A 13,235-nucleotide genomic window follows, 5' to 3' on the forward strand; every position below is an offset into this window, starting at 1 on the left:
TAGGAAGTGTTTCCCCATAGGAAACAATGGGGCTGCGTTAGGAGCTGAACGCTGCTTTTTTGCAGGTGTTAGGTTTTTTTTCAGCTCAAACAGCCCCATTGTTTCCTATGGGAGAATCGTGCACGAGCACGTTTTTGATGCCGGCCGCGTCCGTAAGCAACTCTGGTATCGAGAGTTGCATTTGCGGTAAAAATGCTCTACGCTCCTTTTTTGGAGCCTAACGCAGCATTTGTTTGAACTCTCGATACCAGAGTTAAATTTATGGTGCGGCCAGAAAAAAACCCGCGGAGCGTTAACAGCCCTTTTACCGCCGAACTCTAAATCTAGGCCTTAGCATTTATACGCCTATTTAGTAAGAGCACTTGTAAAGACATAGCATGTATACGCCTATTTAGTAAGATAACTTGTAAAGACATAGCATGTATAGGCCGATTTAGTAAGATAACTTGTAAAGACATAGCATGTATAGGCCTATTTAGTAAGATAACTTGTAAAGACATAGCATGTATACACCTATTTAGTAAGATAACTTGTAAAGACATAGTATGTATAGGCCCTTTTTAGTAAGAGCACTTGTAAAGACATAGCATGTATACGTCTATTTAGTAAAAGCACTTGCAAAGACATAGGGTAGCTTTACCAATGTCTGTCCGACATGATACGGTGTAGCATTTATCATTGCAAAGCAGTTCACCAGAACTGCTTGTGCAATGCCGCCCCTTGCAGATTCGCGGCCAATCAGCCCCTAGCAGGGGGTGTCAACCAGCCTGATCATATAGGATTGGGCAGATTAAAGACCGCAGCCTTAGAGGCCTGAAGGCTCGCACGGAAATAAGGGGCCCTTGTTAAATCTACACCATTGCATGTATATGTCTATTTAGTAAGATAACTTGCAAAGACATAGCATGTATACACCTATGTAGTAAGATAACTTGTAAAGACATAGCATGTATACGCCTATGTAGTAAGATAACTTGTAAAGACATAGCATGTATACACCTATGTAGTAAGATAACTTGTAAAGACATAGCATGTATACGCCTATGTAGTAAGATAACTTGTAAAGACATAGCATGTATACGCCTATGTAGTAAGATAACTTGTAAAGACATAGCATGTATACGCCTATGTAGTAAGATTACCCTGTAAAGACATAACATGTATACACCTATTTAGTAAGATAACTTGTAAAGAGATAGCATGTATACGCCTATATAGTAAGATAACTTGTAAAGACATAGCATGTATACGCCTATGTAGTAAGATAACTTGTAAAGACTTAGCATGTATACACCTATGTAGTAAGATAACTTGTAAAGACATAGCATGTATACGCCTATATAGTAAGATAACTTGTAAAGACATAGCATGTATACACCTATGTAGTAAGATAACTTGTAAAGACATAGCATGTATACGCCTATATAGTAAGATAACTTGTAAAGACATAGCATGTATACACCTATGTAGTAAGATAACTTGTAAAGACAAAGCATGTATACGCCTATGTAGTAAGATAACTTGTAAAGACATAGCATGTATACGCCTATATAGTAAGATAACTTGTAAAGACATAGCATGTATATGCCTTTGTAGTAAGATAATTTGTAAAGACATAGCATGTATACACCTATTTAGTAAGATGACTTGTAAAGACATAGCATGTATACGCCTATGTAGTAAGATAACTTGTAAAGACATAACATGTATACGCCTATGTAGTAAGATAACTTGTAAAGACATAGCATATATACACCAATGTAGTAAGATAACTTGTAAAGACATAGCATGTATATGCCTATTTAGTAAGATAACTTGTAATGACATAGCATATATACGCCTATGTAGTAAGATAACTTGTAAAGACATAGCATGTATACGCCTATGTAGTAAGATAACTTGTAAAGACATAGCATGTATACGCCTATGTAGTAAGATAACTTGTAAAGACATAGCATGTATATACCTATGTAGTAAGATAACTTGTAAAGACATAGCATGTATACACCTATGTAGTAAGATAACTTGTAAAGACATAGGCCTCTATTTATCAAGCTGTCTACTTACCTGCATTCGACGGCCCCAATACGCTCGCCTAAGTTTGCCTAACATCGCTGCTGCGGACCTGAATACGCTCTCCAAAATTATCAAGAAAGCTGTCAAAAAGCTGCGCACCAAGTACGGGGGCAATGAGCAGCGAACTGTTGTTAACTAACAGTCATCGATCTCGCTGCTCTTCGGCTTTTTCACAGCTTTATTGATAAAATGTCACTAAGCACCCACACTATACTATACTGTTTACCCCCCTAAACCCCCCGCAACTAAATAAAGTTATTAACCCCTAAACCGCTGCTCCCGGACCCCGGCGCACCTACATAAAATTATTAACCCCTAAACCGCCACTCCCGGAGCTCACCACCACCTACATTATACATATTAAATCCTAATCTGCCGCCCCCAATACCGCCGCCACCTACATAAACTTATTAACCCCTATTCTGCCACTCCCGGAGCCCGCCGCAACTAAATAAACATTTTAACCCCTAAACCGCCACTCCCGGAGCCCACCGCCACCTACATTACATTTATTAACCCCTATCCTGCCCCCCTACACCACCGCCACCTACATTACATTTATTAACCCCTAATCTGCCCCCCCTACACTGCCGCCACTATATTAAATTAATTAACCCCTAAACCTAAGTCTAACCCTAACCCTAACACCCCCCTAACTTAAATATAATTTAAATAAATCTAAATAAAATTACTATTATTAACTAAATTATTCCTATTTAAAACTAAATACTTACCTGTAAAATAAACCCTAAGATAGCTACAATATAACTAATAGTTACATTGTAGCTATTTTAGGATTTTTTTTTATTTTATAGGCAAGTTTGTATTTATTTTAACTAGGTAGAATAGTTAATAAATATTTAATAACTCCCTAGCTAAAATAAATACAAAATTACCTGTAAAATAAATCCCTAACCTAAGTTGCAATTACACCTAACACTATACTATAATTAAATAAATTAAATTAATTAAATACAATTACCTACAATTAAATAAAATTAACTAAAATTAAGTAAAGTACAACCCCCCCCCCCACTAAATTACAGAAAATAAAAAATAAATTACAAGAATTTTAAACTAATTACACCTAATCTAAGCCCCCTAATAAAATAAAAAATCCCCCCAAAATAATAAAATTCCCTACCCTATACTAAATTACAAATAGCCCTTAAAAGGGCCTTTTGCGGGGCATTGCCCCAAAATAATCAGCTCTTTTAGCTGAAAAAAAAGAAATACAACCCCCCCAACATTAAAACCCACCACCCACACATCCAACCCTAGTCTAAAACCCACCCAAACCCCCCTTAAAAAAACCTAATACTAACCCCCTGAAGATCACCCTACCTTGAGCCGTCTTCACCCAGCCGGGCCGAAGTCCTCAACTAATCCAGGCGAAGTGGTCCTCCAGATGGGCAGAAGTCTTCATCCAATCCGGCCAGAAGAGGTTCTCCAGATGGGCAGAAGTCTTCATCCAGGCGGCATCTTAAATCTTCTTCCATCCAACGAGGAGCGGCACCATCTTGAAGACATCCGACACGGAGCATCCATCGACCCCGACAACTAAACGATGAATGATGGTTCCTTTAAATGACGTCATCCAAGATGGCGTCCCTTGAATTCCGATTGGCTGATAGGATTCTATCAGCCAATCTGAATTAAGGTAGGAAAAATCCGATTGGCTGATGCAATCAGCCAATCGGATTGAAGTTCAATCCGATTAGCTGATCCAATCAGCCCATAGGATTGACCTCACATTCTATTGGCTGTTCCGATCAGCCAATAGAATGCAAGGTCAATCCTATTGGCTGATTGGATCAATCAATCGGATTGAACTTCAATCCGATTGGCTGATTGCATCAGCCAATCAGATTTTTCCTACCTTAATTCCGATTGGCTGATAGAATCCTATCAGCCAATCGGAATTCAAGGGACGCCATCTTGGATGACGTCATTTAAAGGAACCGTCATTCCTCGTTTAGTCATCGGGATCGATGGATGCTCCGCGTTGGATGTCTTCAAGATGGTGCCGCTCCTCGTTGGATGGAAGAAGATAGAAGATGCCGCCTGGATGAAGACTTCTGCCCGTCTGGAGGACCTCTTCTGGCCGGATTGGATGAAGACTTCTGCCCATCTGGAGGACCACTTCGCCCGGATTCGTTGAGGACTTCGGCCCGGCTGGGTGAAGACGGCTCAAGGTAGGGTGATCTTCAGGGGGTTAGTGTTAGGTTTTTTTAAGGGGGGTTTGGGTGGGTTTTAGAGTAGGGTTGGGTGTGTGGGTGGTGGGTTTTAATGTTGGGGGGGTTGTATTTCTTTTTTTTTTCAGGTAAAAGAGCTGATTATTTTGGGGCAATGCCCCGCAAAAGGTCCTTTTAAGGGCTATTTGTAATTTAGTAAAGGGTAGGGAATTTTATTATTTTGGGGGGATTTTTTATTTTATTAGGGGGCTTAGATTAGGTGTAATTAGTTTAAAATTCTTGTAATTTATTTTTTATTTTCTCTAATTTAGTGGGGGGGTTTTTGTACTTTAGTTAATTTTAGTTAATTTTATTTAATTGTAGGTAATTGTGTTTAATTAATTTAATTTATTTAATTATAGTATAGTGTTAGGTGTAATTGTAACTTAGGTTAGGTTTTATTTTACAGGTACTTTTGTATTTATTTTAGCTAGGTGGTTATTAAATAGTTAATAACTATTTAATAACTATTGTACCTAGTTAAAATAAATACAAAGTTGCCTGTAAAATAAAAATAAATCCTAAAATAGCTACAATGTAACTATGAGTTATATTGTAGCTATCTTAGGGTTTATTTTACAGGTAAGTATTTAACTTTAAATAGGAATAATTTAGTTAATAATAGTAATATTTATTTAGATTTATTTAAATTATATTTAAGTTAGGGGGGGTTAGACTTAGGTCTAGGGTTTAATAACTTTAATATAGTGGCAGAGGTGTAGGGGGGGCAGGATAGGGGTTAATATGTATAATGTTGGTGGCGGCGGGGTCCATGAGCGGCGGTTTAGGGGTTTATACTTTTATTTAGTTGCGGCGGGGTCCGGGAGCTGCGGTTTAGGGGTTAATCAGTTTATTTAGTGGCGGTGGGCTCCGGGAGCGGCGGTTTAGGGGTTAATAAGTATTATATAGGATAGGTGGCGGCAGTGTAGGGGGGGCAGATTAGGGGTGTTTAGACTCGGGGTACATGTTAGGGTGTTAGGTGCAGACATTTCCCATAGGAATCAATGGGATATCGGGCAGCAGCGAACATGAGCTTTCGCTGCTGTCAGACTCCCATTGATTCCTAAGGAATCCGCCGCCTCCAGGGCGGCAGATTGAAAACCAGGTACGCTGGGCTGGAATAGTGGTGAGCGTACCTGGTTGTTCTTTGATAACTAGCAAAAGTAGTCAGATTTTGCCGAACTTGCGTTCGGAACATCTGTAGTGACGTAAGCATCGATATGTGTCGGACTGAGTCCGGCGGATCATATGTTACATCACTAGATTCTACTTTTGCCGTTCTGTAGGGCTTGATAACTTTGGCGGATCAGCCTCGCCACAAATACGCTGCGGAATTCCAGCGTATTTGCGGTTGACGGCTTGATAAATAGAGGCCATAGCATGTATACGCCTATGTAGTAAGAGCACTTGTAAAGACATAGCATGTATACACCTATTTAGTAAGATAACTTGTAAAGACATAGCATGTATACACCTATTTAGTAAGATAACTTGTAAAGACATAGCATGTATACACCTATATAGTAAGATTACTTGTAAAGACATAACATGTATACACCTATTTAGTAAGATAACTTGTAAAGACATAGCATGTATACGCCTATATAGTAAGATAACTTGTAAGACATAGCATGTATACACCTATGTAGTAAGATAACTTGTAAAGACATAGCATGTATACACCTATTTAGTAAGATAACTTGTAAAGACATAGCATGTATACACCTATGTAGTAAGATAACTTGTAAAGACATAGCATGTATACACCTATTTAGTAAGATAACTTGTAAAGACATAGCATGTATACACCTATGTAGTAAGATAACTTGTAAAGACATAGCATGTATACACCTATGTAGTAAGATAACTTGTAAAGACATAGCATGTATACACCTATGTAGTAAGATAACTTGTAAAGACATAGCATGTATACACCTATTTAGTAAGATAACTTGTAAAGACATAGCATGTATACACCTATGTAGTAAGATAACTTGTAAAGACATAGCATGTATACGCCTATGTAGTAAGATAACTTGTAAAGACATAGCATGTATACACCTATGTAGTAAGATAACTTGTAAAGACATAGCATGTATACGCCTATGTAGTAAGATAACTTGTAAAGACATAGCATGTATACACCTATGTAGTAAGATAACTTGTAAAGACATAGCATGTATACGCCTATGTAGTAAGATAACTTGTAAAGACATAGCATGTATACACCTATTTAGTAAGATAACTTGTAAAAACATAGCATGTATACACCTATGTAGTAAGATAACTTGTAAAGACATAGCATGTATACACCTATTTAGTAAGATAACTTGTAAAGACATAGCATGTATACACCTATGTAGTAAGATAACTTGTAAAGACATAGCATGTATACACCTATTTAGTAAGATAACTTGTAAAGACATAGCATGTATACACCTATGTAGTAAGATAACTTGTAAAGACATAGCATGTATACGCCTATCTAGTAAGATAACTTGTAAAGACATAGCATGTATACACCTATGTAGTAAGATAACTTGTAAAGACATAGCATGTATACGCCTATGTAGTAAGATAACTTGTAAAGACATAGCATGTATACACCTATGTAGTAAGATAACTTGTAAAGACATAGCATGTATACGCCTATGTAGTAAGATAACTTGTAAAGACATAGCATGTATACACCTATTTAGTAAGATAACTTGTAAAGACATAGCATGTATACACCTATGTAGTAAGATAACTTGTAAAGACATAGCATGTATACACCTATGTAGTAAGATAACATGTTAAGACATTGCATGTATACACCTATATAGTAAAAGCACTTGTAAAGACAAAGGCCTCAATTTACCAAGTGTCGAGCAGTGATTCACCATAGCATTTGCCATCATTGAGGGAAAAATTAATTCTGAAGTTGATCGTGATATCCTACAGGATAATATTGTCTATACTTGTGACTTTGTGGAAGATGAGATTACTTTTTATGACCAATTCATGCAGAAAACCAACTAATTTCAAAGGCTTCAAATACTTTTTCTTGCCACTTTATATATAATTTTACTAGAGGTGCCACCCCTCTGAAATAGGAGTAGTTGCCCTGCTTACGTAGCAAGTAATGCAGAGGAAAAGACCACCACAAACCAAATAGATAAAGTTATTATGTTTACTTCATTTAGAGTGAAACTTACCCAAAATAGGAGGGATTTTAATGTTTGCTCAGATAGATGCACATATTGTAATTAATTTAAAGTTTTTCAGTGAAACATAAACTCTCTAATCTTGCTAGCACAACTCACACAGTCTGTAAATCAAGATGAAAAAAGTGGGCAGCTCCTTCTAATGCTAAGGTTTTGCCCAGATTAAAAGTAAACACAGAGACATCTCTGAGGGGATATGAGTACATTATATCACAGGGTCCATATAAGAAATTATTAACTGACCTGTTTATTAACAGGACTGTTCAAAGGACAAGAAGTCATTCATTGAGAATTGAGGAACAGAGGATTTCAACAACAGCAATGTAAAGGGTTCTCTACAGTTAGAACAATAAGGATATCAATGATCTGCCTAATGAAGTTGTTTTGGCAAATTCAGTAGATGCTTTTGAAAAGGTCTAGATACATTTTTGGTAATGTGGGATATATAAGGCTATAACAGTCGGTATTATTATTACAGTATCTTGTTTATCCCATAAGTCTGATTGCAAGAAGGACTTTTCCTTTTCTGGCACAATTGGAACATTGCTTTGTCTTCTTTTGGGTCAACAGTAGCAACAGGAATGTGGGAAAGATTAACCCCTTAATGACCACAGCACTTTTCCATTTTCTGTCCGTTTGGGACCAAGGCTATTTTTACATTTCTGCGGTGTTTGTGTTTAGCTGTAATTTTCCTCTTACTCATTTACTGTACCCACACATATTATAAACGGTTTTCTCGCCATTAAATGGACTTTCTAAAGATACCATTATTTTCATCATATCTTATCATTTACTATAAAAAAAAATATAAAATATGAGGAAAAAATTGAAAAAAACACACTTTTTCTAACTATGACCCCCAAAATCTGTTACACATCTACAACTACCAAAAAACACCCATGCTAAATAGTTTCTAAATTTTGTCCTGAGTTTAGAAATACCCAATGTTTACATGTTCTTTGCTTTTTTTGTAAGTTATAGGGCCATAAATACAATTAGCACTTTGCTATTTCCAAACCATTATTTTTCAAAATTAGCGCTAGTTACATTAGAACACTAATATCTTTCAGGAATCTCTGAATATCCATTGACATGTATATATTTTTTTTTAGTAGACATCCCAAAGTATTCATCTAGGCCCATTTTGGTATATTTCATGCCACCATTTCACCGCCAAATGCGATTAAATACAAAAAATCGTTCACTTTTTTACAATTTTTTTCACAAACTTTTGGTTTCTCACTGAAATTATTTACAAACAGCTTGTGTAATTATGGCTTAAATGGTTGTAAATTCTTCTCTGGGATCCCCTTTGTTCAGAAATAGCAGACATATATGGCTTTGGCGTTGCTTTTTAGTAATTAGAAGGCTGCTAAATACCACTGCGCACTACACGTGTATTATGCCCAGCAGTGAAGGGGTTAATTATGGAGCATGTAGGGAGCCTTTAGGGATAATTTTAGCTTTAGTGTAGTGTAGTAGACAACCCCTAGTATTGATCTAGGCCAATTTTGGTATATTTCATGCCACCATTTCACCGCCAAATGCGATCAAATTAAAAAAAACGTTAAATTTTTCACAATTTTAGGTTTCTCACTGAAATCATTTACAAACAGCTTGTGCAATTATGGCACAAATGGTTGTAAATGCTTCTCTGGGATCCCCTTTGTTCAGAAATAGCAGACATATATGACTTTGGCGTTGCTTTTTGGTAATTAGAAGGCCGCCAAATGCCGCTGCATTTCACACGTGTATTATGGCTAGCAGTGAAGGGGTTAATTATGTAGCTTGTAGGGAGCTTGCAGGGTTAATTTTAGCTTTAGTGTAGAGCTCAGCCTCCCACCTGAAACATGAGACCCCCTGATCCCTCCCAAACAGCTCTCTTCCCTCCCCCACCCCACAATTGTCCCCGCCATCTTAAGTACTGGCAGAAACTCTGCCAGTACTAAAATAAAAGCTATATTTGGGCTTTATTTGTGTTTTTTTTAGCATATTTACATATGCTGCTGTGTAGGATCCCCCCTTAGCTCCCAGCCTCACTGATCCCCCACCAAACAGCTCTCTAACCCTCCCCCTCTGCCTTAATGGGCGCCATCTTGGGTACTGGCAGCTGTCTGCCAGTACCCAGTGTAGTCAAAAAAATGTGCCTTTTTATTTTTTTAAATGATTTTTTCTGTAGTGTAGCTTCCCCCCCCCCCCAAGATCAACCCCCCACCCCTTCCATGTCCCTTAGCTGTTTATTAACAGCTTTAAAAACTTTATTTTTTTTACTTCTCCCAGTTTATTTTTCTGTAGTGCAGCGGTTCCCTCCCGCTCCCGCCCCGTGCACGCGCCCGCCCGCCGCCCCCCGTGCACGCGCGCGCTCCCGTGCGCGCTCCCGCCCCTCCCGCCCCCGATCCCGCCCCCCTCCACTCCATTCGGCACATCGATGGCCGACCACCCGCCTCCCAGACTTGCTCCCACCCACCAACGATACCGGCCACCGATGTCCGGTGCAGAGAGGGCCACAGAGTGGCTCTCTCTGCATCGGATGGCCAAGGGGGGTTATTGCAGGATGCCTCGATATCGAGGCATCACTGCAATAACCGGAAAGCAGCTGGAAGCGTGCAGGATCGCTTCCAGCTGCTTTCCAGACCAAGGACGTACGCCACACGTCCTCGGTCATTAACTGTCTTTTTTTTGAGGACGTGTGGCGTACGTCCTTGGTCATTAAGGGGTTAAACATGAATGTATTTTCAACATATATTGCTTTGTAACTATAACTGAAAGGTATTTATTTAGACTTGAGCTTAAACATGTACAACGTCTTCCATTTTTGTATATGTTTCATATAAACACACTGAGCCCCATTTAAAAAAGCTGCAAAAGCAGCTTCGGGGCTCCAGCAGTTCAGGCTCACCTGAAAAACTAGTTAAAAAGCAGCGGTCTTAAGACCACTGTCACTTAACCTCTCCACCACCTATAGTGTGGCGGAGTGAAATCATCCAGATCCAATCGGGATAACTGACAGGTCCTGCTTACGGTTGATTGGCCGCCTCCGAGGAGATGGTGGCATTGCACAAGCAAATTCTTGTGCAATGTTAAATGCGGGCAGCACTTTGCTGAAATCATATGTGTGTCCGACGTGATCTGCTCAGCGGATCATGTCCGACAGACATCGCTGAATGCCGACAGCATACGCTGTCTGCATTTAGCATTGCACAAGCAGTTCTGGTGAACTGTTTGTGCAATGCCGCCCTCTGCAGATTTGCGGCCAATCGGCCGGTAACCGGGGATGTCAATCAGCCCGATCGTATGAGATCGGGCGGATTGATGTCCGCAGCCTCAGAGGCAGCGGACCAGTTAAAGAGCAGCGGTCTAAAGACCGCTGCATCTTAAAGGGACATTATACACCCATATTTTTTTATCTTTATTGGATGTAGCATGTTGCTAACATGTAGTGTATCCCTAATGAGCATTGGTAACATAATGGAAGTATATAATTTTTATAGCCGAACGCTCTATTTTTTTTTAAACTTACCAAGCCCAAATAGATTGTCAGAATACGTTCGGCCGCTCTGACTATGTGCGCTCCTATGAACAGCATGTGTGCCATTAGCCTTGTCTTCAGCTCTCCCTCAGCATGGGATCGCGGCAGCGCGCATAGGAGTGCCGTGATCCCATGCTTCTCATTGGCGGTGACGTCAGCTCTATTGTGAGGAGCGCAATAAAATGCTCCTCACAATAGAATTATCAGCTAATGTAAGTAATAGGGGCATAAGGATTGTAAGCTCTGAAAGGCACAAACTTCACAGTACTGCTGATTGCTGAACACATTGTTGGCATTAAGTTATCTTACTGATCCGGGACCCCACTAATGTGCAAACCCTCACAGCGCTGCTTCTGCTGATTAGCAGTATGACATGCTATAAATATATTTTACAGCATGGCATACACAGCTAATCTAGTAGCAAGCAGAGATTATGTGGGACGCTAATGTGTCTTTTACATTTATATGGCAAAAAAAAAAAGGCAGTCCGTGCTGTGCGCATCAGTAGGTGTAGAATAATATGCGCATGCTCAAAAACATGCCGTGCACGGGCAAGCCGTGCACGTAAGAGCTAGAGAATGCGCAATTAGAAAGGGGAAATTTAAAATGGTAATTTGAATAAATGACCTTATTGGTCAGTAGTTTAAGAGTATGCTAATGCCTACACATCCTTAGCTCTGCCCTTCTCTGTAGGCGGAGCATTACGGCGACGGGCAAACAGTGAAACTGTAAGTTACAGTATAAATTTTACAAAGATTTCTAACATGTATTTTTATTACCTTGGGACATATTTACTAAATAACTGTAAATGTGTACATAAACTGTGAAACAATATTAGTGCATAATGGTCCTTTAACTGCTGTTTCCGATGAGCCTGAATGTGGAAAAAAGGTGGAATAAACAGCGCTAACAAATACTAGGAGTATAAGAAAGCAAGGGTTATACATCAAACACTTATTTTCTCTAATAATAAAACACAATCTACTACCACAACTAAGTTATAATATAAAATTAATTTATTCACTAAAATGCATAGTAAAGGTATATAGAATGAAATTTAGCAATAAAAATCTTGCAATAAAAATCAAGCAATAAATTTTATTAAAAATCATACACTAAAATTCATACAATAAAAAACGTGCACTTAATGCTACCGTAGAGAACGTCTCCTCTGTGGTGATCGGTACAAATATTAAATATCACCTTTCGTATAGCTGTGTTAAACTTAAATACCACCTTATAAATTGATACCACCTTTAAATGTTGGGTATTAATATAATGATCATTTTGTTAGATTGTTGCAAAGTTCACTTGTTAATAAAAAGTTCCCTTTCACAATGTATCAATATTACTCTTCTGTTTAGTGCACTTAGTAGGCGTTTTTACTCGATCAAACCTGCATAGTTAGCTGAATCGTTGAGGTTATATACTGCAGTAAATGCTGCGTAAGCTATCCGGTGTAGGTTAATACTTATTCAGATATGAACATACTGCTGCATATAGTGGAGATGCGTTACCAGTCCCTTTGCCGTTTCTATCCCGTGGCGTGTTTACCAACACGTTTGCAGTCTGTCCTTGGACCGTTGAACTTCCGATCTCACCTCTGACCTCTTGGAGTGTGACAGCGTCACATACAAAATTCTGAAATTTCGGGTCTGCTGTAGGTCTCACAGAGGTGGCGGGTAAATCAGGGCTACTGGTCCTTCTCACCTCCACTTACGTCTGTGACACTGTGTTCATCTGTTGTGACCAATGGTAGTTATAGTCTCTTTCTGTAGTTTCTTCTCTCTGCGCATAGTGCCAGTTGTCAATTGAGACTATAAAGATTCTTTCAATGCTGTATAATTATCTTTAGACCCCTGGATTAACGTCAACACGTTTCACCTGTGACTAGGCTTTATCAAGACTGCTATCCAAGGGTATATTAACTGTGTTTAAATACCCCACCTAGAGTTCTCATTTGTTTAAAGATACTCCAATGATTTCTTTTAAATTTAAGGTGGTATTATCTCCTTCATTACTTAAGGTGGTATTTTCTTTTAAATGTTAAAGGGACAGTTCACCCCAAAATTTTCTCCCCTTTAAATTATTCCCAATGATCCTTTTTACCTGCTAGAGTGTATTAAATTGGTTACAAGTAGCTCCTTTACTCCTATTTCAGCATTTAAAATAGCTGATTTAGCCTGTGGT

Source organism: Bombina bombina, chromosome 3 (assembly GCF_027579735.1).
Source record: "Bombina bombina isolate aBomBom1 chromosome 3, aBomBom1.pri, whole genome shotgun sequence".
NCBI lineage: Eukaryota > Metazoa > Chordata > Amphibia > Anura > Bombinatoridae > Bombina > Bombina bombina.